At 44.5% G+C, this 22,053-nt stretch overlaps 1 protein-coding gene across 1 annotated transcript in view; it reads left to right on the forward strand.

The window, feature by feature from the left end:
• Positions 1-3,293: 3,293 nt before the first annotated feature.
• LOC311224521 (nck-associated protein 5-like) overlaps positions 3,294-22,053 on the forward strand; it is a 470,803-nt gene continuing 452,043 nt past the window's right edge. The window contains exon 1 of the mRNA XM_084309543.1: positions 3,294-3,541. The gene's annotated coding sequence lies outside the window, so the exon portion shown is untranslated. The remainder of the gene's footprint in view (positions 3,542-22,053) is intronic.

The following is a 22,053-nucleotide window of genomic DNA, read 5'->3' on the forward strand; positions in this document are numbered from 1 at the left end:
GTTGTCACCTGGCCTCATGGTGGCACTATTCTCATACAACTAAAAACATGAACTACTCGTCAATGGCTCGGAATCGAGGTGTGGTCAAAAGGTGGATAGAAAATTCGGACCATTCGGGGATATGCCCGCTGTTGGCCACCGACGACAACAAATATTGTGTGGTTTTTCAGTATATGTGTGGTTTTTTTAAAGTTACGTAAGGTTGGTGTTTGAACACAGGCTGTATGTTTTTTAAATGTTTTATATTAGTGTGTTTTGCGCATCATTCCATACGGTCACTTCCTATGTGCACATTCATCCCTTTTGTGTCAGGCCCAGCTGAGGCTCTTAGTCATACAGTTAATGCAGCCATGCAGCTTCATTTCATCAGAACATACTCTCTCTTCCTCTCTCTCCTTCTTTCTCTCTTTTCGTTCTACACATGCCCCCTACCCCATACATACACACGCGCACGCGCACACACACACACACACACACACACACACACACACACACACACACACACACACACACACACACACGTCACACACACACACACACACACACACACACACACACACACACACACACACACACACACACACACACACACACACACACACACACAGCCTGCCAGGCTTGAGAGCATCAGGGCCTTATCTAGGTCACAGCATAAGCCCAGGGGTGTCCTGATCCCAACACACAGCGACATACACACACACACACACACACACACACACACACACACACACACACACACACACACACACACACACACACACACACACACACATACATACATGCAATTTGAAATTTGCCCAAAACAATTCTCACCCTCTGACACAGCTGATGCTGCTTATCCCTCAACTACCACCGTGCACGCGTCGCATCTCATTCAGCCAATAGATACATTTGCCACTTCCCAGGTAAAGTAGAGCATACTCTGTAGCCTAGATAAACAAAGACATTTGGACTTGCATGTTTTCCTCTGCCCCCCCAACCCCCAAACACCCCCCCTTCCCCCCCTTCTCCCCATCCCGGCATCCCGCTGTTCTCCTCTTTCCAATCTCTCCCAGTTAACCACATTGGTCAAGTGAGTCACTGTAATGGCCATAATGACCGTTGAGGCATCATTTCCTCCATTAACTCCCTCCAAATGAGGTATTCAAACATGGGAATTTAATCTGTAGGGTTTCTCATAGATCACCCAATTGTAATGAGCATCCGTTATGTCAACAGGACCAATTTAAGAACCCTCAGCCTCTTTCTCCCCCTCTCATCTCTCCTCATCCTCCTCTCATCTCTCCTCCTCCCCCTCTTGTCTCTCCTTCTCCCCCTCTCATCTATCCTCCTCCCCCTCTTGTCTCTCCTTATCCCGCTCTCATCTCTCCTTATCCCCCTCTCATCTCTCCTCCTCCCCCTCTTGTCTCTCCTTCTCCCCTTCTCGTCTCTCCCTCTCCCCCTCTCATCTCTCCTTCTCCCCCTCTCGTCTCTCCTACTCCCCCTCTCATCTCTCCTCCTCCTCCTCTCATCTGAATAAAAATCCTGTTCCTTCTTCCCGGAGGTATATTTGCCTGGTCTATGTGCATCCTTCGCGATAATAGTGACACAGGATCCTTTTGATATGATTTAGGCTGACAGCGAATCATCCGAGCGGTGACCATGTGACACGGCACAGAAATAGAGGAGCTTATTTCTTTACATCAGTCTCCAACCTTCTATAAATACTCCAAAGCTCCTCTTCCTCCCTCTCTCTCTCTCTGCTCTTTCTGCTCAAACCCTGTCAAAAAACGTAGGGAGATGCGTCACTGCGGTGCAGCTCTTTCCTCTCCTCCCCTCTCCTCGCTAATCCTCTCCTCTTTCTCTCTTCTCCTCTCCTCCACTCACCTCCCCTCTGCTCTCTTCTCCTCTCCTCCCTTCTCCTCCACTCTCCTTTCCTCCCCCCTCATCTCCCCCTCTTCTCTCCTCTCCTCTCCTCCACTCCCCTCTGCTCTCTTCTCCTCTCCTCCCTTCTCCTCCACTCTCCTCTCCCCCTTCTCCTCTCCTCTCCTCTCCTCTCCTTCCCCCTCCTCTCCCCTTCTCCTCCTCTCCTCTCCTTCCCCCTCCTCTCCCCTTCTCCTCCTCTCATCTCCTCTCCTCTACTCTCTTCTACTCTCCTCTCCCCCCTTCTCTCCTCTCCTCCCCCCTCCTCTCCCCCTTCTCCTCCCATCTCCTCTCCTCTGCTTTCTTCTACTCTCCTCCACTCTCCTCTCCCCTTCTCCTCTCCTCCCCCTCCTCCCCCCCCTTATCCTCCCGTCTCCTCTCTTCTCCTCTCCTCTTGTATCCTCTCTTCTCCTCTCCTCCCCTCTCCTCCACTCTCCTCTCTACTCCTCCCCTTTCTTCTCCTCATCTCCTGCTCATATCTTCGTCTCTGGTAGATGAAGCTGGAATAAGGACAGTGTTCAGTCAGCACATTAAATAGCACTAGTGTATCATTCACCAGCATGCCGTTGCAGCCTTTTTTTCTTTTCTTTTTTACAGTGATTAAGCCACGGTGCTGTGGCTCCAGGCTATTACAGCCCGCAGAGACTTCATCAGCATGTTGCGTCACATAGCAGTATACAGTATGTAGTAGTATTGTAGCAATGACCTCCTCCTTTTCTTACTAGCCCCCATATTTACCACCAATCACATCTGTTCTTCATTGGCTTGTCACATCCACGAAACATCTAGCATTGGTCAGACACTCCCACATCCACGCTGATTTCACAAACGTGGCAACAACCGAGCAGAAAGGAGGCCAGTCGAGATTATTGAAAAGGCAAAGCAGCTGCCGGTTTGCAGTGTTTGCAAGCGGTGCACTGCACCGTTCCCAAGCGCTAGTGCCGTGCAGCCTAGGTGACCGTGGAGGATGTGAGTGTTGCCACCTATGTGGAGTCAAACGGTACCCCAACCCCCACCCTGAACACATGTTCAACATCCCCTGGGCTGCAGGCTGCTGAACACAACACTGAGACACAGCTGAGAGTTAGAGGGAGGGAGGGAGAGAGAGAGAGAGAGGAAGCAGTGAAGTGGAAGTATGAGTGAGCATCAGAGAGTGAGACAGAAATAGAGCGATAAAGCAGTGAATGAGGCAGAGAGAGAGAGGGGCTATGGTGGGAGGTACTATAGAACATAGGGTTATGTTATTTTGGCAGTAGCTTCTTTTCCCCCTCTGCTCTCTGTGGATGTAGGAACCACTTGCCTTTTTTTGTTTGCTTTTTATTTTTACTCTTGAGTCCCAGTGGAATAGCATTCTGGATCTTAACAGCCGCAGAGGGAAGACACAGCCTTGCCTGGACGGAGGGTCCGTGTGGGCACTGTGATGGCTTGAGTGTCTCTCATTCGACAGATCTTGAACCCCTACCATGGATAACCCTTGATAAAGATAGCGTGGTTGTAGAAACCCAGACTGTGGAGTCTGCGCTGTGTTGGTCTTTGAGTGTCATTTCAGACAATGCACGCTGCTGTACGCCTGACTGAAGACTACCTCTACCTCTGCTGATTTTCTACCTCTTTGTGGATCCACACAGTAACTGGCAGGGTAAGGCACACTGCTCTCTGAGTGGCACAGTCAGACGTCAGGGGTGTGCGTGTGTGTGTGTATGTGTGTATGTGTTGTACTTTGCCAATCAGGCTATGTTGATCATGCTTTACCTCAGCTATATACTCAAATTAATTTTCCATTTGCATACACATGGCCTTGATTTATACCGCTTGTGTCTCTTGGAAACATCAAGGGCTGGACAAAGAAATCCATTGTTTTAAATAGTTTTTCTCTGTGGGATCTCTGTAGCGGGGCTCTGATGCTGAATCTTTACTATTGTCTGCATATAGTACAGTAACCCTGTGCATAGTGTACAACCTGGGAGATATAATAGCAAGCAACAAGTAACTGAACTGTCTCCCAAAGCTCAGAGGAAAGTAGGGTACGGTGGCGGACACACACCATACACCGAGCAGACCTGGGTGAATTATTGATTGGGATCCTTTGGGTCACTTCCTTGGCCTACTTGGAGTGGAAGATGGACAGGGTAGGTAGGAATTGTGCACTTTTGGGGCAATGCTATCCTTTGTTATCATGTGATGTCACAATGCCCCTCTGCATCATGAAATGAAGCATGTGAAAACAACCCATAGTTTATAATATACCAGGCAGGGGTGGGGAATAACTATTTGTAACAGAATTTAAATTAATTTGCTTACAGAAATGTATACTTGTTATCCATTACAGTTACTGGAAGAAAAAAAATATATATAAAAAAAAAAAAAGTGATTGTGTGTAGAATTGCTAGGTCAATCACAGACAACTGAATCCGTTTAAGACACTGGAGCCAAGTCTGAGAAATATTGAAATTTAAAGGACTATATACCAGTCTAATTTTGACTTCTCGCCCCTTTTTTAACAAATGTTGTGTTTGTAGGTGTATGGTGTATGTTTGAGCTGATATCAGCTTACCTTACTAAACACCATTCAATATAATACAGAGCTTTAGCGAAAGATAAATTACACCTTTTCAACATCAAGGGCAGGTGTGGAAGGTAGGCTGAGATCTACGAAAACATACACCTACAAAATGTGTTAAAGACGGGGACAATCTCTGGTAATGGTGACAAGTCAAAATTAGACTGGTATGGTCCTTTAAGATGTTGGTTTCAATAGCAAAGCTTATAATAGCTTTGATTTATGCAGTGTGACTAAAATGATGTAACAGGAATATGAGGTTGATTAAGCCTCCTTATTTTCCTCAAGACATTCTGATGCTCCCTACTCTGTTCCTCCTCCTCCTCCTCCTCCTCCTCCTCCTCCTCCTCCTCCTCCTCCTCCTCCTCCTCCTCCTCACACCTTGTTCCCCAGACTTTGTATCATCTACTTGTGCTCTATTATGTACAGTAGTCTGACTGTTTCTTCAACTTTCCTCAGGTCCTTGATTTTGTAGAAGGGCAATTTCACCATCAATCATGACCAAAGTATTTTTCAAGGCGAAGTCTTGGCAAGAGGTACTGTTTTCGCTTGTGTGTGTGTGTGTGTGTGTGTGTGTGTGTGTGTGTGTGTGTGTGTGTGTGTGTGTGTGTGTGTGTGTGTGTGTGTGTGTGTGTGTGTGTGTGTGTGTGTGTGTGTGTGTGTGTGTGTGTGTGTGTGTGTGTGTGTGTGTGTGTGTGTGTGTGTGTGTGTGTGTGATTGATGATTTTGGTCACCCCATGTCCTTTCCTCTAGCGCCACCATCAGGCTAAACTGAGAAAATAGATCTCAAAAACGAATGGCTGGCCTTTTCATACAATTAGCTGTATACATACATTCATGCACCCTGGAGGAAGACACCTATATATGTTGGTGACCCCATGACCTTTCCTCTAGCTTCACCATCAGGCCAAACCTTCCATTTTCAAATGAGCATGTCTTCTGATCTAAATGGTAAATGGCTGCATTTATATAGCAGCTTTTATCCAAAGCGCTTTACAATTTGTTCCTCACATTTTACACATTCAATCACACATTCACACACCGACAGCAGAGGCAACCATGCAAGGTGCCACCTGCTCATCGGGAGAATTTAGGGGTTAATTGTCTTGCTCAAGGTCACTTTGACATGCTGCCACGGAGGAGCGGGAATCGAACCAGGAACCTCTGGATTACCAGATGACTGCTCTAATGTTACCTCCCGAGCCACTGTTGCCCCATATCCTTTCCTCTACCGCCTTTCCTGATCTATTAGCTGTACAGTCACAACATTTATTGTGAATATGCAAACCTGTTGATGTTGGTGACCCCGTGACCTTTCCTCTAGTCCACCATATGGCAATATGAGCAACTCTTGTTTCTGTCTTCTACCAAGTCAAATGTTGCATGTGTGGACAAAATGAGGAGCTTGTTGGGCATTGGCGGAGGTCTGCACTCTACCGAGTGCATTTCTCTAGTTGTCCACTCACTTTACTGCCCATATTGATTCATTGAAAACCCAATGGCTACCAATAGCTGTGAGCTAATGAGCTATGTGTGACATTAGCTGTGTTGATTGTTCTGAATGAGTAACGCTAACGTTCCATTTTCCCAACCCTTTTAAGTGTATGTTTTTTTGTAAAGCTTTCTCAGAATTGTACCTCTCAGTAGCTTCCAATGGCCAGTAGCCATTTGCGACCTCATCATTAGAATGTTCAGTTCTGAAGATTTCAATCATAATGTGAGATCGCACACCTGGAAGGGTTAATACAATGCCAAAACAAATACTATTTCCCATAATGACAAATGCTTGGTGAAGACAAAATCATTCCTGACTTATCATACATTTATGAATGTCAACCAGCTCTTGCACTGCTTTCAAGCCGCCTTTACCAGTAATGTTAATATGACAAAGGTAGATTCAAAACAACGGATGTGCTCTGTGATTATGTCCTACAGGCCCTCAACGTGTTGCCGGCAGAACAGTGAAACCTTTTGAAAGGGTTCTTTAAGATAATCAATTCTTATAAGGAAGCATGCATTTATTTTCTTTTAGTTTTGTTCTTGAGTGTGTGCCGTTTCTGAAGCAGACCAATTAAAAGTGCTGTAAGTGATATCTGCATTTTGGCTAACTTCCTGTCAAAACTACACGTTTAAGTCATCAAATAATGACTTAAGATCCAACAATTGCATATCCTATTTGATCAAAATGTTGTCAGAAATCTTTTTGTTAGGTGGAATGAGTTACAGTAAGTGCAAGCCACCATGTTTTTCCTGCTACTCACACCCCACTTTGTGAAGTTCTCTCTCTTGAGAGATGGATAACGTGGGATTATTTTCTGTTCACTACAGAGTAGAGTAGGGAGACTTTTCTTTATATATATATAGACTATATACACACTTTTTATTAATCTGCTTGGGGAAATTGGTTCTTTGCTTTTGACCCATCCTAACTATTTCAGGAGCAATGGGGCAGCCACACTGGTCGGTGTCTGGGGACCAACTCCAGTTGTAATGCCAGTACCTTGGTCAAGGGCAATGGCAGGAGTATATACCTAGCATGCATGCATACCCTTTGCTGGGGTTTGAACCCAGGACCGTCCAATTTTACCATGGCAGGGGGGTGCCTAAACTGCCTAGTCATATTCATATTTTCTTTCAGCTCTCAGGGACAACACTAAGAGGTGAACTACATATCTCACACTGTATTTGAGTATTCTGAGTCCACTGTACAACTAAAATTCCATTAAGTCTCATTCAAATGTAGGGCGGCCGGGTAGCACAGCGGACTAAGCGTCTGTCTACCACCGCAGAGACACTGGTATCGCATTCAGCTGTCAGCGGTGCCTCCGGCTTGGCCGGTCGTCATACTGACACAATTGGCAGTGTCAGCGGGAGGGAAGCCGGTGGGTGGTAATCTGGTCATTGTAAACAGCAACTCCTACAGGTCGGTCAGGGCGCCTGCACAGCGAGGAAGGGATCTGGGTGAGGTAGTGTGCCCTCCCACGCATTACATTCACCCAATGAGAGTCGTTGCTGCCAGGTGAAAAGAGGCTGCTGGCTGTCTCCTATGTATCGGAGGAAGCATGTGATAGACTTCAGGGCTCCCTAGACCGGCAAGTAGGGGGCAAATGCGCGCAAAGACCAGGAAGGGGAGGGGGGAATTGGCATAATGACTAAATTGGGATGGGGAGAAAATACAAGAAAAAGTGGATACAAAAAAAAATGTCTCATTGTTAGCAGGAAAGATACAATTATTTCCTGAATGAGCACTTACTGTAAGGGTCACAGACATTGATTTGCAACTAAATATGAAATATGACAACTTTATTTAAGTTCAGGTTAATTTGTACAATTACGTCTGGTTGCCTAAAATGGGGGGGAATATGTATAAAAAGGGCTACAATTCACTACATGGCTCACTCAATATGGCTGTAGACACAAATTAAAGCTGAAAGTCTGCACTTTAACTTCAGTCATTGTTCCATTTCAAATCCAATGTGCTGGAGTACCTAATTACACAATTCCACTGTTGTATTATTCATATAATGACATTCGATTATTTTCTATATATATAGTAATATGTTATTGTTGTGCCTTTTAAAGGTGCTATAGATGTCGCACTAGAGCACCAGTGTGTAATTTATCCAATCCGGTGCATTCCATGTGGGGAAATGGGAAGTAGGGGAGGGGGGATACTACATGCAACATGTAAACAACACCCGCCAAAATGTTTTAAATGATAAATTCATTAATCAATACTTTTTTGAGGGGAAAAGCAATACTTTTATTCTGCATCTTTCTAAAAGCTATGTTAAGCTCTGCTCTGATTCTTTTTAAATTATTACATAAAATGTTATCTAACCTCAGTGTGATATTCCCATTGTCTTTAATATAAGTGTGTGATCATTTCCTCCTTATCCCATCTTCTATGCATTCAGTTTACACACCTAAGCTGGATGCATATAAGACCAAATTATTTTGGACAGTTTGATAAAAGCATTATTTCCCCCTTTTTTATTATTATTCTTTTTTTTTTGATAAAAGGAACAATAAAATATGTATAACTTGTTTTATATCTCATAATCACAGATAATGGCCTTGAAGCAATGTAAACCAAGTCTAAAAGATGTTTTGTTGTTTAAATTCTAAAGAGAGAGAGAGAGAGAGTATAACAATATTGTTCTGAATATTGTTCTCAGGATCAAAGCTTCTTTTTTTGGGTACACTATTAATTTAGTTAATAGATTCATGAATATGTTGAATATTCAGAGGTTGATGTTTTTCTTCCAAAACAACATGGTGTTTAGTGGTTCGAACAGGGTTCAACACTGTGCCACGGTGCCTGTTATCTTCTTAAACCTCTACACCATGTTCACCAATCACCACACAGTTCATCTATGACTTGCAGGCACTAAGAAGGTACTTTGAAGGGGAAAAAATCTGCATACAAAATACATGATATAAGTTAATGGAAATTATGTGATAAGTAAAGCATCGTCGTGACAACACGGCCGTCCTGACCTCTGAATAGAGGAGGCTTCCAGTAGCTTAGGGCAAGGAGGGTAACCATTGTCTGTGCTTATATATCCATGCTTGATGCACTGAAGCAGACCGTCTAATGCATTTGATTGGGAGCAGGATTGGGGTCAATTTACGTTCACCTAAATCAACTGGAAATATACAGTATATTACAGCTACAATTCACTCACACATGACAGAGTATTCATTTTTTATATTTTCTTTATAGACAAGAGTTAATCATCTTTTTATGGAAGATACTTAACATGTTTACAGAGAAATTCACCACCTGAATATAAAGTGCATGATGAGGGATAAGGATATCTTGCAGCCACACACAATGGGACAAAGGAAAAAATTGCTCTACATCAAAGATATTGTTTGAGTGCTCCTCCATAAATAGCCATTGTAGTTGTAGGATCGGCCTTCAAAACTAGGACAGACAGAATGGTAACATTATTGTACTGTGTGAATACTTATTTTAGTAACATCAAGGATGCACTAATATAAAAATAACCAAGTACTAATAATGTCGTGACTAAGATTAATTCTGCTGTGGAAAGAGAGGAAGATGTGTTTACTGGGTAAAGACAACTTTACTGACCTGGTACACATACAGAGCATGTATGTGAGTGAGTGAGTGAGAGTGGGCGAGAGTGAGTGAGTGAGTAAGAGAGAGAGAGAATGAGCGAGTGAGTGAATGAGTGAGTGAATCAGTGAGTGAGTTAGTTACAATAAGAATACTTTGTCTTTTTGCTAATCCACGTAGATAACACACACACACACAAATAAAAACCTTACGCATTTCATCAGAGAGATTGGAGCACAGGAACACTGTACTGTAGATGTAATACCAACACCCCAATGAATTATGGGCCCTGTGAACATGATGTGTAGTCAGTAGTCAGTTGCATTATTTCCCCAGATCAGCTCCCCATACCAACAACTATCTGGTCACCAGCTCACTGGAAAACACCCTCCTATCAGTGCCAAATATTACAAAAAATAAAGGATATTCATCAACACTTGGAGAACAATATTGCTGAATGTCCTCAGTGCTCCTCATTATTCAAGCTCATGCTTTACATTCACTCATTCACTCACACACCGACAGTGGAGGCAAACATCCGGAGCAGTTAAGTGTCTTGCTCAAGGACACTTTGACACGCTGCTGGGAAGAGCCGGAATCGAATCGGGAACCAGACTGACTGACCTCATTACTGAACCTCTCAACCTCTGGGCCAACCTACCAACCCAGTTAAACATGCCAATCCACAGAGATGTTCCGGAGGATATATCTGCTTTTACTTAAATCATTTGTATTCATTCTTCAACTACTGCTGACATTGGCCTAAAGATGACACAGATTTTTTAGATGTGCGTTGAGAGGATAACATGAATCCCCTTTAAGGCAAGAAATCATTTTAAAAACGTGGCTGTTACAGTAAAGCCAGATGATTGACTTGTCAGCACATCAGCAGGATATGAATTAGTGGAGAAGTATGTAGTCATGAAATGCCCAGGGGGGGAAGCCTTATTCATTCCAACATCAATGCCAGAGGCCGAGCTGCCTTGATTACACCAATTTACCCCCCACCCAAAGGAAGACACGTAATTACACTGTTTATACAGTAGTGCTTCCCTCTTGAAAATCTCTCAAATAAGCACACGCAAGCTATTGTTGTTGCTACTGTTGAGGAGCCAGCATGGCTGTTGTTGGCCTATCCTATCGCTACTATCTTGTCTTCATCTGTTCCCATGCAAGCTGAATGCTGGATAACGCCTTGTTACTTAAGGGAATAATTGTCAGGATTCTTTTTTTTAATCCACTTTTTCTCCTCCTTTTTCTAATTTTCTCCCATCCCAATTTAGCCGTGCCAATTCTCCCCTCCCCTGTCTTGAACGTTGCTCAACATGTGCCCCCCACTGGCCGGTTGTAGGGAGGATAGAAGCCCGTCACATGTCCCCTCCGATACATGTGCAAGCAGCCAGTCGCATCTTTTCACCTGCCAGCGTGGACTCTCATTTGGCGAGGAGTAACGTGTAGGAGGCTCACACTGCCCCCGCCATTTTCCTGTCTCTGCTGTGCAGGCGCCCTGACCGACCTGTAGGAGTCGCTGTTTACAACGTCCAGATTACCACCCATCGACTTCCCACCCGCTAACTCTGCCAATTGAGTTAGTATGATGGCCGGCCCAAGCCGGAGGCAACACCGACAGCCGGATTCGAACCCGGTGTCTCTTGCGTTGGTGATGACTCTGACGAGTGCAATGTCCACTGCGCCACCCAGCCGCCATAATTGTCAGGATTCTTCAAATGGAAATGGAAATACATTTAGACAACTATTTACATTTCCTATTGATGCCCATTCATTTGAATGGCTTTCCTCCATACCATTCTCTACACATAAGAGACGAGATGTCAATTTTAATAATAATAATAATAATTAAACAAAAAAGCCCAAATATTGCTGTTTGTATCTGTATGAATGCAGGAGTGTCCCCAGAGCTTTGGGGGGATTCAGGGGCGTGTCCCCCGGGGAGAAGACAGCCTCTAAACGCTCACCTCCCATGAGTTTTGAGAGGGGAATGGAGAAACGTTTTCAATGAGAACTTGGACGAAATTATTAAAAACAAAAGCTCATTAAAGGGGTCATTAACCACTTACAGTAAGCCCTAAGACTTTTTCATGGTCATGGTCAAAGTCAAGTCTGCAGTAAGTGCCATATACAAGTGCCATATACCATTGGAAAGCTAGGACCCTAAATAATCATTTGAGATGCAGCTCAACACAATATGTCAATATTTAATGTCTATTAATAGCAATAAACATGTTTTGAATGTCAGCTGGGATGATAGGGACTTTACATCTGGTCTGGGGGGTGATAATCTGGTCTGGGGTGATAGAGGGACTTTACATCTGGTATTTTTCATAATTCATAAAATCATAATAGTTTTTTAATTCAGTTTAGTTTCAGTTCGTTTCCAGAGTAGGTTTGCTAGTTTCAGTTTTAGTTTTTATTGTTTAATTTTCTTTTTTAATATTAGTTTCTGTGTTAGTTTGAGTTTTTTAGAGATTTAAGATCAGAATAGGTATTGTGTAATACAAACACATCACTTTGTGAAGGCAATTGACTCACAGTCATGTAGACTTCCCAGTCTCAATGAACATTATGCACCAATGCCTTCTAATGCTTGCTGTGTTGACAAATCTGACCAAATTAACAAAGACTAAAACTAAAGTTATTTCCTGTATATTTTTTATAAAAGAAAAATGTGTTTTCTAAACACACAATAGTTTCAGTTCGTTTACCTTTTTCCTGAAGTCTAGTTTTAATTAAAATTTCGGTTAACTAAAATGTTTTTTTTCTCCACACCTAGTTTTAGTTTTGAGTGTATAGCTATGTATAACTATAGCCTAATAATCTTTCTACCAGGTACTAAGGTAGTATCTGGTTCATAACTTGTGTTGACATATTTTTTCCCCCTCACTCTCCATATAATGTCCCACAAAGCAGAAAGGCCGTAGAAATGAATGCAGGAAGGCAGATAATAGTGCAGGGAATTCATAACGTAAGGTTATGTATATAACCAAGTTCTATGAATTATGGTGACGCTCAGCATCATTCTGCACGCACTTCACTTCGTGCACGAGCACTGAATAAAAAATGCCACAATGTACCTTTACATCCCAACATTCGTCTGGCCACACCCCTATCCGCTTACCTTCATAAGCAGGTGTGTGGTCACCTACTCGCCTCCTTCCCAAACTTTCACCACAAGGCGAGATCAAGGGCCGCGGCGGCGTCCTGATGCTGAGCTTCACCATAATTCATAGAACTTGGTTATATACATAACCTTACGTTCTATTTCATTATGGCTGCCGCTCAGCATCATTCTGCACAAGAGGAGCTGAGCGGGAGCCAAAGCTCGACAAATGTACCCCGCTGAGGCCCCCCACAACCATCAGACCGGGGAGGACCGAGCCCCCCGACCCTCCCTAATGGAGGGATATCCTCCCTAATGGAGGGATACCCTCCCTATTGGAGGACGGGAGGGAGACGGATCCGACCGTGCGAAGAGGAACTCAAGCAACTCAACGCACAGGGTGAGCAGACCGTGGCTTGACCCCACGACTACGCACACGCACAACCCGCATGCCACCAGGGAACGAACGGAAGGAACAACCCTCGTTACTGCCCCCAAAATCACGGGGTCAAGAGCAAACTCAACCCCGTGGCAAGGCCGTAGCAGTGGAGCGCAAAGGAAGACCCAGACCCACTGAAGGGACTGGATCCCCTTGAAAAAGGGGGCCCGGAGAGGTCAATGACGCCAGGCATCACTTAGTGACACCGCCCCCCACATCGCCAGCGTATTCGGATAGGGCCCCTCCAAGAGCGGGCCCTTTCCCCCCAATAGTACACTGCCTGGCACACTGACCCTGCAACACAGGCAGTCAGCATGGCCGTAAAGCACTCAAAAAGGTTAACCAACGGAAGCAGGCAGCGCACCGGGGAAACCAGGCAGCAGGCTGTAGACCTGAGCCTGGAGCACTGTGGACGAGACAGGCGCCAAAGGGGTCAACTGAAAACAGCCACCCCGGCGGAAGGGGCGTATGCTGGCGTTGTTGAGCACCATGACAAAGCCTCCATCAAAAAAAACCCACCCAGAGGGGTCGAGGCAGAGAAGGCTGACACGATTGGCAGACGTCATGAACGTGCAGGGGCACACTCAACCGGGTAACCCGGGAGTTGACTCTGCTCCAACACACCAGGGAATCAACCACCCTCTCGGTACACAGACGGTGGTTGTTCCTATAACCCCTCAAGAAAAAACTCCAAAACACACCTGCGGGTATACACTGGCTATACCGCAGTACAAGTGTTTCAGTTTTCAAAAAGGGTTATCCCAGGCCTACGGTTTCAACGAAACATTACTTCGGACCGGGCCCGGCGGCTCGGGAAGCACACAGGGTTACCAGAGGAGGTCCAGAAGACCACCCCAACAGCCCCCTCTTCGCCATGCATGAGAGAGGAGCGAAAGAAAGGAGAACCAGTCCCTTAGGATAGTGCCAGGTACAACGTGTACCCAACAAAGGGTCTCCATAACGCCTAACCCTGTGACACCCGGGCCGACCTGGCATTTTTCCCCCCGAAAAAAGCACAAGTCCCTCAGGGTACCAGAACAGCAGATCTGCATCCCCGGCGGACAACGGGGTTAACTGACCTGGACCAGCGCGACCAGAACCAGTCCCGTGGCCTAACCACGCCGAAATGCCCACTCCAGAAGAGGGGGTAGGTATGCGTGTCGATCTAAAACATGAAAAGAGGGCGCCACCCAGACGGTCCCATGTGTACCGCGCTCAGTGGCCCACCCCAAGGGCGTGAGACCCCTCTACCTATGTTCTGATCTATTCCGTTAACATCCCCCAGATATGAACGAGAATTCATTGAGACAACCTAGTAAACTGGCGCTCGGAAGAGACAAAACTCCATCCCAGTTTCCCTATAAAAACGCTGTTTTAATAACGAGCAACCAAGGCGTACTTAGCCCCCTGCGTGATTCTTAACAGAAACACCCCGAGCCAGCACTATGTATGCGTCGAGACCCAAACACATCAATGGATAGTCTAGCAAGACACCAGACATTGTTCCTCCAAGTCGCCTGGGAGAACGACACGGAGCCGTCGTGCTTCATGTTCTTTCCTCTTTTTATTTAAAAAAGAAAGAAACACAGACTGACATGAATCCCACGTGACGCAGCTGAGGGTAATTTTTTTTTACATTTTTACATCCCGCCACCCTCGCCACAGGGAGGAGACGGAAATCCCCAGAGAGACTTCCCACGCGAGCTGTATAGATTGAAAAGAATATATTGCAACATTGAGCTATGTAACACTTGGGTTAGAGCTCTCCGAGGAGGAGGCACTGAACCAATACACACTCAATAATCGAATTGAATCGAATACACACACAATAGAGCAGAACTCCTTTTTTGAAGTTCTACTCACCTTGACAATCTGAGGAGGAGGCTCTGAACTCTGAGGAGGCTCCCTCACTGGGAAGGAGAGTCCGAACTCACAGAAGGCACTTCTCTCTGAGGAGGAGCTTCATGAGGAGGAGCTCTGACAACTCCCTGAACATGGACCTGAACAACCCACGGAAGTCTTACCACTAGAGACGCGCTCAGTGACGTACTCTATGGCAGGGGAATTTCCGCGGTGCACACGCCCAATCTTCCAGGGCGTGGGACCAGGAAACTCCCCCCCCCCCCCCCCCTCTTACCCTGTAACGTGCCGAACAGCAACGTGACAGGAACCTTGAAGGACAGGAGGTTTTAACCCCTGACCAATCAGAAAAGGGGGGGAAAGGATTACCAGTTCACCCCTTTACGACCCCTCACCCATGATACGATGTAATGACAAGTAGAGCATGACACAGTCATAGCCTGCTACATGAAGCATCGAACAGCCTCATATAGCTCATGTGATAACCTGCTACCTGAGTTTTACTAAGGAAAAACACAGAACAGAGAGGGCCCCTTTAAGAGCCCCGGTCCAGACTTACACATGTGCTTCTGTGGGCCAAACCTAACCCAGTTGTAGATCACAAAGACACACACAACCCTTCATCACAACAAAAAATGGCACAGTACACTCCTACTACAGAGGAACGCCGTTTTTCATAACGAGAGAAGACAGAATTCCTCAATTATGTATTGGCCACAGGCCTTGCTAAGCACACATGATACAGTAAGTGACCAAACAACCTTTTCTTTAGGAAAAAATAGTTTCTCAAGCGGAAAGCACAACCCCAGCAATTAAGCTGAGGGTTACATCGTATCCCCACAAACACAGTGACACAATATATTGTAACCAAACATGTCTGAGAGGAGGGGGGGAAGCCCTAGGGAAACCGGGGGGTCACCCCTCCTATCTTACCCTTGATACGACAAAAAGGCGAACAGGCACCTCTGTTAATGTGTGAACATACTGTTCATTGTCATCACAGGCTGAGAAAAAGATTCATTCCTCAATCACATGTCACTAAGCATAGCTTTACAGGTTTAATTAACCCTCTTAGTTGTGAGTTCACCCACGGTACAACGTTACATGAACACACATGTTCTCATCACAACCAAACCAGTTCATTTTTACACAAGTAAAAAAACAACGCCGATTTACTACAGAGAGAAGCTATACCAGTGACAAGACAATTCACACACAACACGCGTCGTATCCTCAATGTATTGCAGCAACACATGTTTTGGAAACATCGTTATTACAAAACATTTAGAAGGGAAGAAAAGAAAAAGTGTTTAAAGTCCGGAGGACTCCTACCTTCACCCAGAACGCAGGCCAAGAGAACAGCAACACTGGTTAACGGGACACCGAGTTGAACCCAGCATCTTCTGCGCCGGTGACGAGGGTATGTCCGCAACGCCACCCAGCCGCCGTTCTCCATGTTGACGAAGTTCTCGCTGGCACTGGCACCCGGGTGTAGGGTCGACTAACATCCTCTGTCAAAGATGACGTCGTAGTCAGAGTGTTTTAAGGCATGTTAAAGTCACAGTAACGTTTCAACAGTGTAGCATTAAGCTAACAGCCGTCCGACTGATAGCAACAAGCTAACGTTCACTAGCCTGGTGAACACAATGAGCTAGCGCCGCAGCTAACAGCTGACTGGCTAACACAGTAGGCCACAAACTAGCACGCCAGCTAAGCAGCTATCACCTGAACTGTACACAACGACATAACAAGCCACACTTCAGACAGGCCGCTGTCCAAGTCCCTCCCCATCCTAAGAGGGAAGAGAAAAAGAAATGTCAAACACAGTTTTCAACGGTGACATACAGCGGAGCCAGCACAATTCCCATCCGGGCTGCAGCCGACTTTGAGCATGGAACTCCCGATAAAGAAGATCCTATGCACACATTTCCTCGTTAGGGTGTACTTCCACTTTTATGTGAAAGATGGGGCCTGCACAGGACAGAGAAGCATCCGCTCGTCCAGAGAATCCCGGGTTTTTCCCAGGTCTTGGTCGCGGCCCACTAGGATGACCATCATGGGCGTCAGACCAAGATCCTCCGTCCGCCGCTTAAGAAGCCGAGCAGAGGACCCCAGCCCGGAGTCGGCGTTCGTAAAATTGTCAGCTAACCCCCATAGCATAACAGACAACCAGAGCAAGCAAGCAAAACAATACTCACCCCACCCGGAAGCAAACCCGATTTCTCACAACAGCCGGTGCTTCCTACAGTCCAGCTGTATGACCGGAGGGCAACCCCATCCAGCCACAGCAAGGAGGACTGCAGTCGGGGAGTACATCAGCGGTGCGAACCCCTAATACGAAAAAGCCGATGGAGGTCAAAAATTATCATCATCTTCCAGACACTCCAGTGACGAAGACAACATCGCTGTATTTTCTCGAAAATAGTGAGAGAGAAAATAAAGATATGATGTCAACGTATCTTCCCGTTCTTTTGTTTTCCAACTTTCTTGTACTAACAACCTCATCGAGTGTGGGATCTACCGAAGGCACTTCCTTGTGGTGAAAGTGAAGAAGGAGGCGAGTAGGTGACCACACACCTGCTTATGAAGGTAAGCGGATAGGGGTGTGGCCAGATGAATGTTGGGATGTAAAGGTACATTGTGGAATTTTGTATTCAGTGCTCGTGCACGAAGTGAAGTGCGTGCAGAATGATGCTGAGCGGCAGCCATAATGAAATAGAACTGCAGACAAAGATTCTTCACCTGCAGGGCGTCTGTTGAGGAACAAGGTCATCATGACAGGCAGACTGCATAACTGACATAACTGCAACCAGCACACAGGATACATACATAACAAGTGTTTCATTGGTTAAATTGGTTAATTGGTTCTCTGAACTTTTTTTTTTTTTTCAAGTAACATGCATTGGCTTTTGTTGTTGGATAAAGTGAATGTCACATTGTGTAGGCATGTAGTCCACACTGTAAATAGCTTTTTTCCAAACATTACTTGGTTTCAGTCTACTCTAGTGGGTCAAGACTTTTCGAGTTTGAGTGATATCATCTGGAGGACATCTGTCATCTTAAAATACAGCTCAGCTAAAGTGCTGAAAGTGAATAAACAGTGTTACCTGAAGCTCCACTAATCACAACCTGCTGGGAAAATAGTTCCCAAGTTTGTTAGTTGTTTTAGTGCATCTAGTGTCATAAATGTGAAGCATTGTTGCATCATAGATTGAATTGGTCTCACACGAAGAGCCAGGCTGGTGAACCGCCACTAGTGGCGCAGTGGCTAACGGTGAGTGAGTGAGTGAGTGAGTGACCTCTGAGAATCTATTATGGTCTATGGAGCATGTTATTCATCCCTGACAAGACAAGAGTTCAGATGGTGCCCCAGAGGACGAAAGATTTGATTTGTTATGTGATTTGTGAGAAGAATCTTAAAAACAAACAAAAGATCTTACTGTTGTTTCTACTAGTACAATGTCACCTGTCTCTGCAAATAATTTTTGGTTAAATTACTATGAAAGACTTAAGCTGTGTCTCAGGCGTGGGAGGTGTAAGGCGTGGGAGGAAAGTCAGAACATCTAGTCAGAACATCTAGTAGTGTATCTTCTAATACATTGAGGTCTCTGTAAGCCAGCGTCATACTCTGGTAATTACTTAAGTAGACCACTAGATGGGAGTAGTGATTCACATTAAGACTCTTGCCAGGTCTCCCAAGGTGACATTTGTGTGTGTGTGTGTGTGTGTGTGTGTGTGTGTGTGTGTGTGTGTGTGTGTGTGTGTGTGTGTGTGTGCGCGTGCATTTCTATGTGCGTGTGCTCATATGATGTATATTAGAACTCTTTAGTGTGCGTGTCTGCGTGGGGACATGCATGTGTGTGTACTATTCCGTTTAATACCATACTGTTGAAATGACTGACTGAGAGGTAGGACCAGGATGTTTTCACTACTTCAAAAGCCCTATACCCGGAGGTGGGCCATCCACTGCTATGAGCACATCAACAGAGTCTACTCCAGTTCAAGTCACTTAGATAAAGGGTTAACACAACAAATTAGTTCCACAACTTTTATTTTGTGTGTCAAGTTTAGTTATGCGGTCATACCTTTCGAAAAAACTCTTCATCCAGCTTAAATTAATTTGTGTGCTAGAAAAAATGGCACAACAGTTAATTGGATGACCTTTTGTAATTACGTTGAAGTCAAGCCCCACATTTGACAAAGACCCAGGGAGACTGCAGTGTGTAGGTGGCGTCAGCAGATGGCTGTCTTGTGCGTACAATAGTTGGAAAGAGATAGAGCAGGGGTGGGCAACTTTGTATATGGTGAGGGCCACAAAATGTCCACAATCAATCTGGGGGGCCGCATTGTTTATCGGCAGTCCCGGCAGTAGTACCCCATCACTCAAATAGCCCTAATAGTCACAAGGTATATAAACAATTATAATTTGTTGTAACTTTGTTTTTATTCCATTTCAAATGCATTTAGTAATGCAATTTCAACTTTATGAATTTATAAACAGCTGAATTTAAAAGTATTGCTGTGTAACCCCAAATATATACAAAAATGATCAATTATAATTAAGGCTTCTAATAAAATAAATGTATGAACTTAAAGCCCACTGCTCAACAAACACAAAGCAGCATTCCTGCTGCATTTCACTACAACAGTCAATCAAAAGTGCAATAATAAATGATTTTGTTAAATGTATAAACTTTTATCCTGCTACTAAACAAAACATTATAACACTGAAATGCATGTTATGGATATGAAGCACTCAGGAATGTTTTGTTTAGTAGCAGGATAAAAGTGTATACATTTAACAAAATCATTTATTATTGCACTTTTGATTTACTGTTGTAGTGAAATGCAGCAGGAATGCTGCTTTGTGTTTGTGTTATTAGTGTTATCTGAACACTACAAAAGTAAACAAGTAAAGTGCAAGTAAAGTAAAGTGCAATACTACATGCCTCCCATTGACCCTTTATCAAACTGGCATGACATTCACCCTCGCCCCACAGTGGGTCAATAATGGTTATAATAATAATAATAATAATAATAATAATAATAATAATAATAATAATAATAATAATAATAATAATAATAATAATAATAATAATAATAATAATAATAATAATAATAATGGTCCCCTCTCTACACCTCTCCATCATCTCCCCCCCCCTCTCTACATCTCTTCATCATCTCTTCCCCCCTCTCTACACCTCTTCATCATCTCCTTCCCCCCCTCTACACCTCTTCATCATCTCCTCCTCCCCCCTGTCTTTAATGAGACACTTGGTCTCTCCATTTGGCGCACAATAGCAGGAATGTCAACTTCAATGTTTGTGCATGCAATCTGCATCAGATGAAATAATGTTTCATCCGACAGCCTGTTTCTCTCCTTTGACTTGATGTGCTTCATGTTTGAGAAATTGCTCTCACATATGTATGTGCTCCCAAACATACTGGCCATAGAGAGGGCAAAGTCCCTGAGGAGTGGGAAGCGGGGCTCAGGTAGCAGTTTCCAAAACGAAATTCCCCTCTCATTTATCTTTGCTTGCAAAAAAGGATCTGACTGTAGCTCGCACAGTTCAAGCTGCAACGGTGGGGGCTGCTCTGACACCGTAGCGGTGAGGGGGCCGGAAAACAGCGCTATCCGTGACTGCATGCCATTGAAATCTTCAAACCGATCATTGAATTGCATTGGCAGTGTTTCAATGTCGCTCCTGTACTTTCCGACGGCTCAGCCATCGGATTTCTGTGTGTAGCTGCAAGTCGCCATAATCAGTGTCCATCTCTTCCAAAAAGGAGACAAACTTTCTATGGTTTAGTGACCTGTTGCCTCCACGAATTAGATTGGTAACCTCGGTAACCAAATCCATAACATGGCTGTAGTCAAGCTTCTTGGCACAGAGAGCCTCCTATATCAGATAAAAAAAAACAAAAAACGATTTAACGACTCTCGCATATAATTTGACTACACTCGACTCGCATTGGTCATTATAGTGACCCACAATAGATGGAAATTATGTTAGCGAACTTACCTGATGTATAATGCAGTGCAGCATTGGACACTCAACGCCACTTTGCCTTAGAAGCCCGGCGAATCCTGTGCGTTTTCCTTTCATTGCCGGTGCTCCATCGGTAACAACAGCCGACAGTTTATCAAAACCCCCATATTGCTGCACGGCACTTTCAACAGCGTTTCATATGTCCACACTAGGGCTGACCCCTATTAGTCAAATAGTCGACTAATCGATCGAAAGGAGCCATAGTCGACTGCCAACTCTTCTTAGTCGAATACAATAAAAAAAAATTAAAAAATTAAAAAATTAAAATTAAATTTTTTTTTTTTTTTTTTTTTTAATATTGGCCTGGGGCCGCATGGAACGTCGGTGAGGGCCGCATGCGGCCCGCGGGCCGCCAGTTGCCCCTCCCTGAGATAGAGCCTGATAGTTTGGATAGTAGTAGATACACACAGAAAATACAACCAGAATACATTCTAAACTAATCTACAAACCGGTTCATAGTGTTCTCATGATGATGAATACAATCTGTACTGTGTGTGATGTAGCCTACATGTACAAGAGAGTGTGAGAGCCAGGCTTGATAATGGACATACATGTGCATAAAGATGATAGTTAACTTATATGTTATAACTATTATATGTTATTTGCACATCGTTGCAGGCAAGACCACCCGCATTTCATTGTATACTTGTATGCCGTGACAAATAAATCTCTTGACTTGACTTGATAGTGTCCTGTAATCACATGATTTAGTCTCACCCCACCACAATTGACCACAACTGATGGAGGATCAAGAAAAGAGGGCAGGGTTTATAATGAGACTCCTTGGTCTACTAGCATTCTCATCAGTATTTATTAGAAAGTGAAAATGTTGATATGTGTTTTTCAACTTAGTCATCAGACCAGAAGCGTCATGATCATAATGGGCATCAGGGGGGTTGAGGAGAATCATAAATCATTACTGAATTTACATGACATGTTCAACTGTCTCTTAACTTAACTACTGAACTCTGCACAGACTCTGATCATGTTCAACTGTCTCTTAACTTAACTACTGAACTCTGCACAGACTCTGATCAT

The sequence above is a fragment of the Notolepis coatsorum genome (genome assembly GCF_963971535.1).
Source record: "Notolepis coatsorum genome assembly, chromosome: 3".
Lineage (NCBI taxonomy): Eukaryota > Metazoa > Chordata > Actinopteri > Aulopiformes > Paralepididae > Notolepis > Notolepis coatsorum.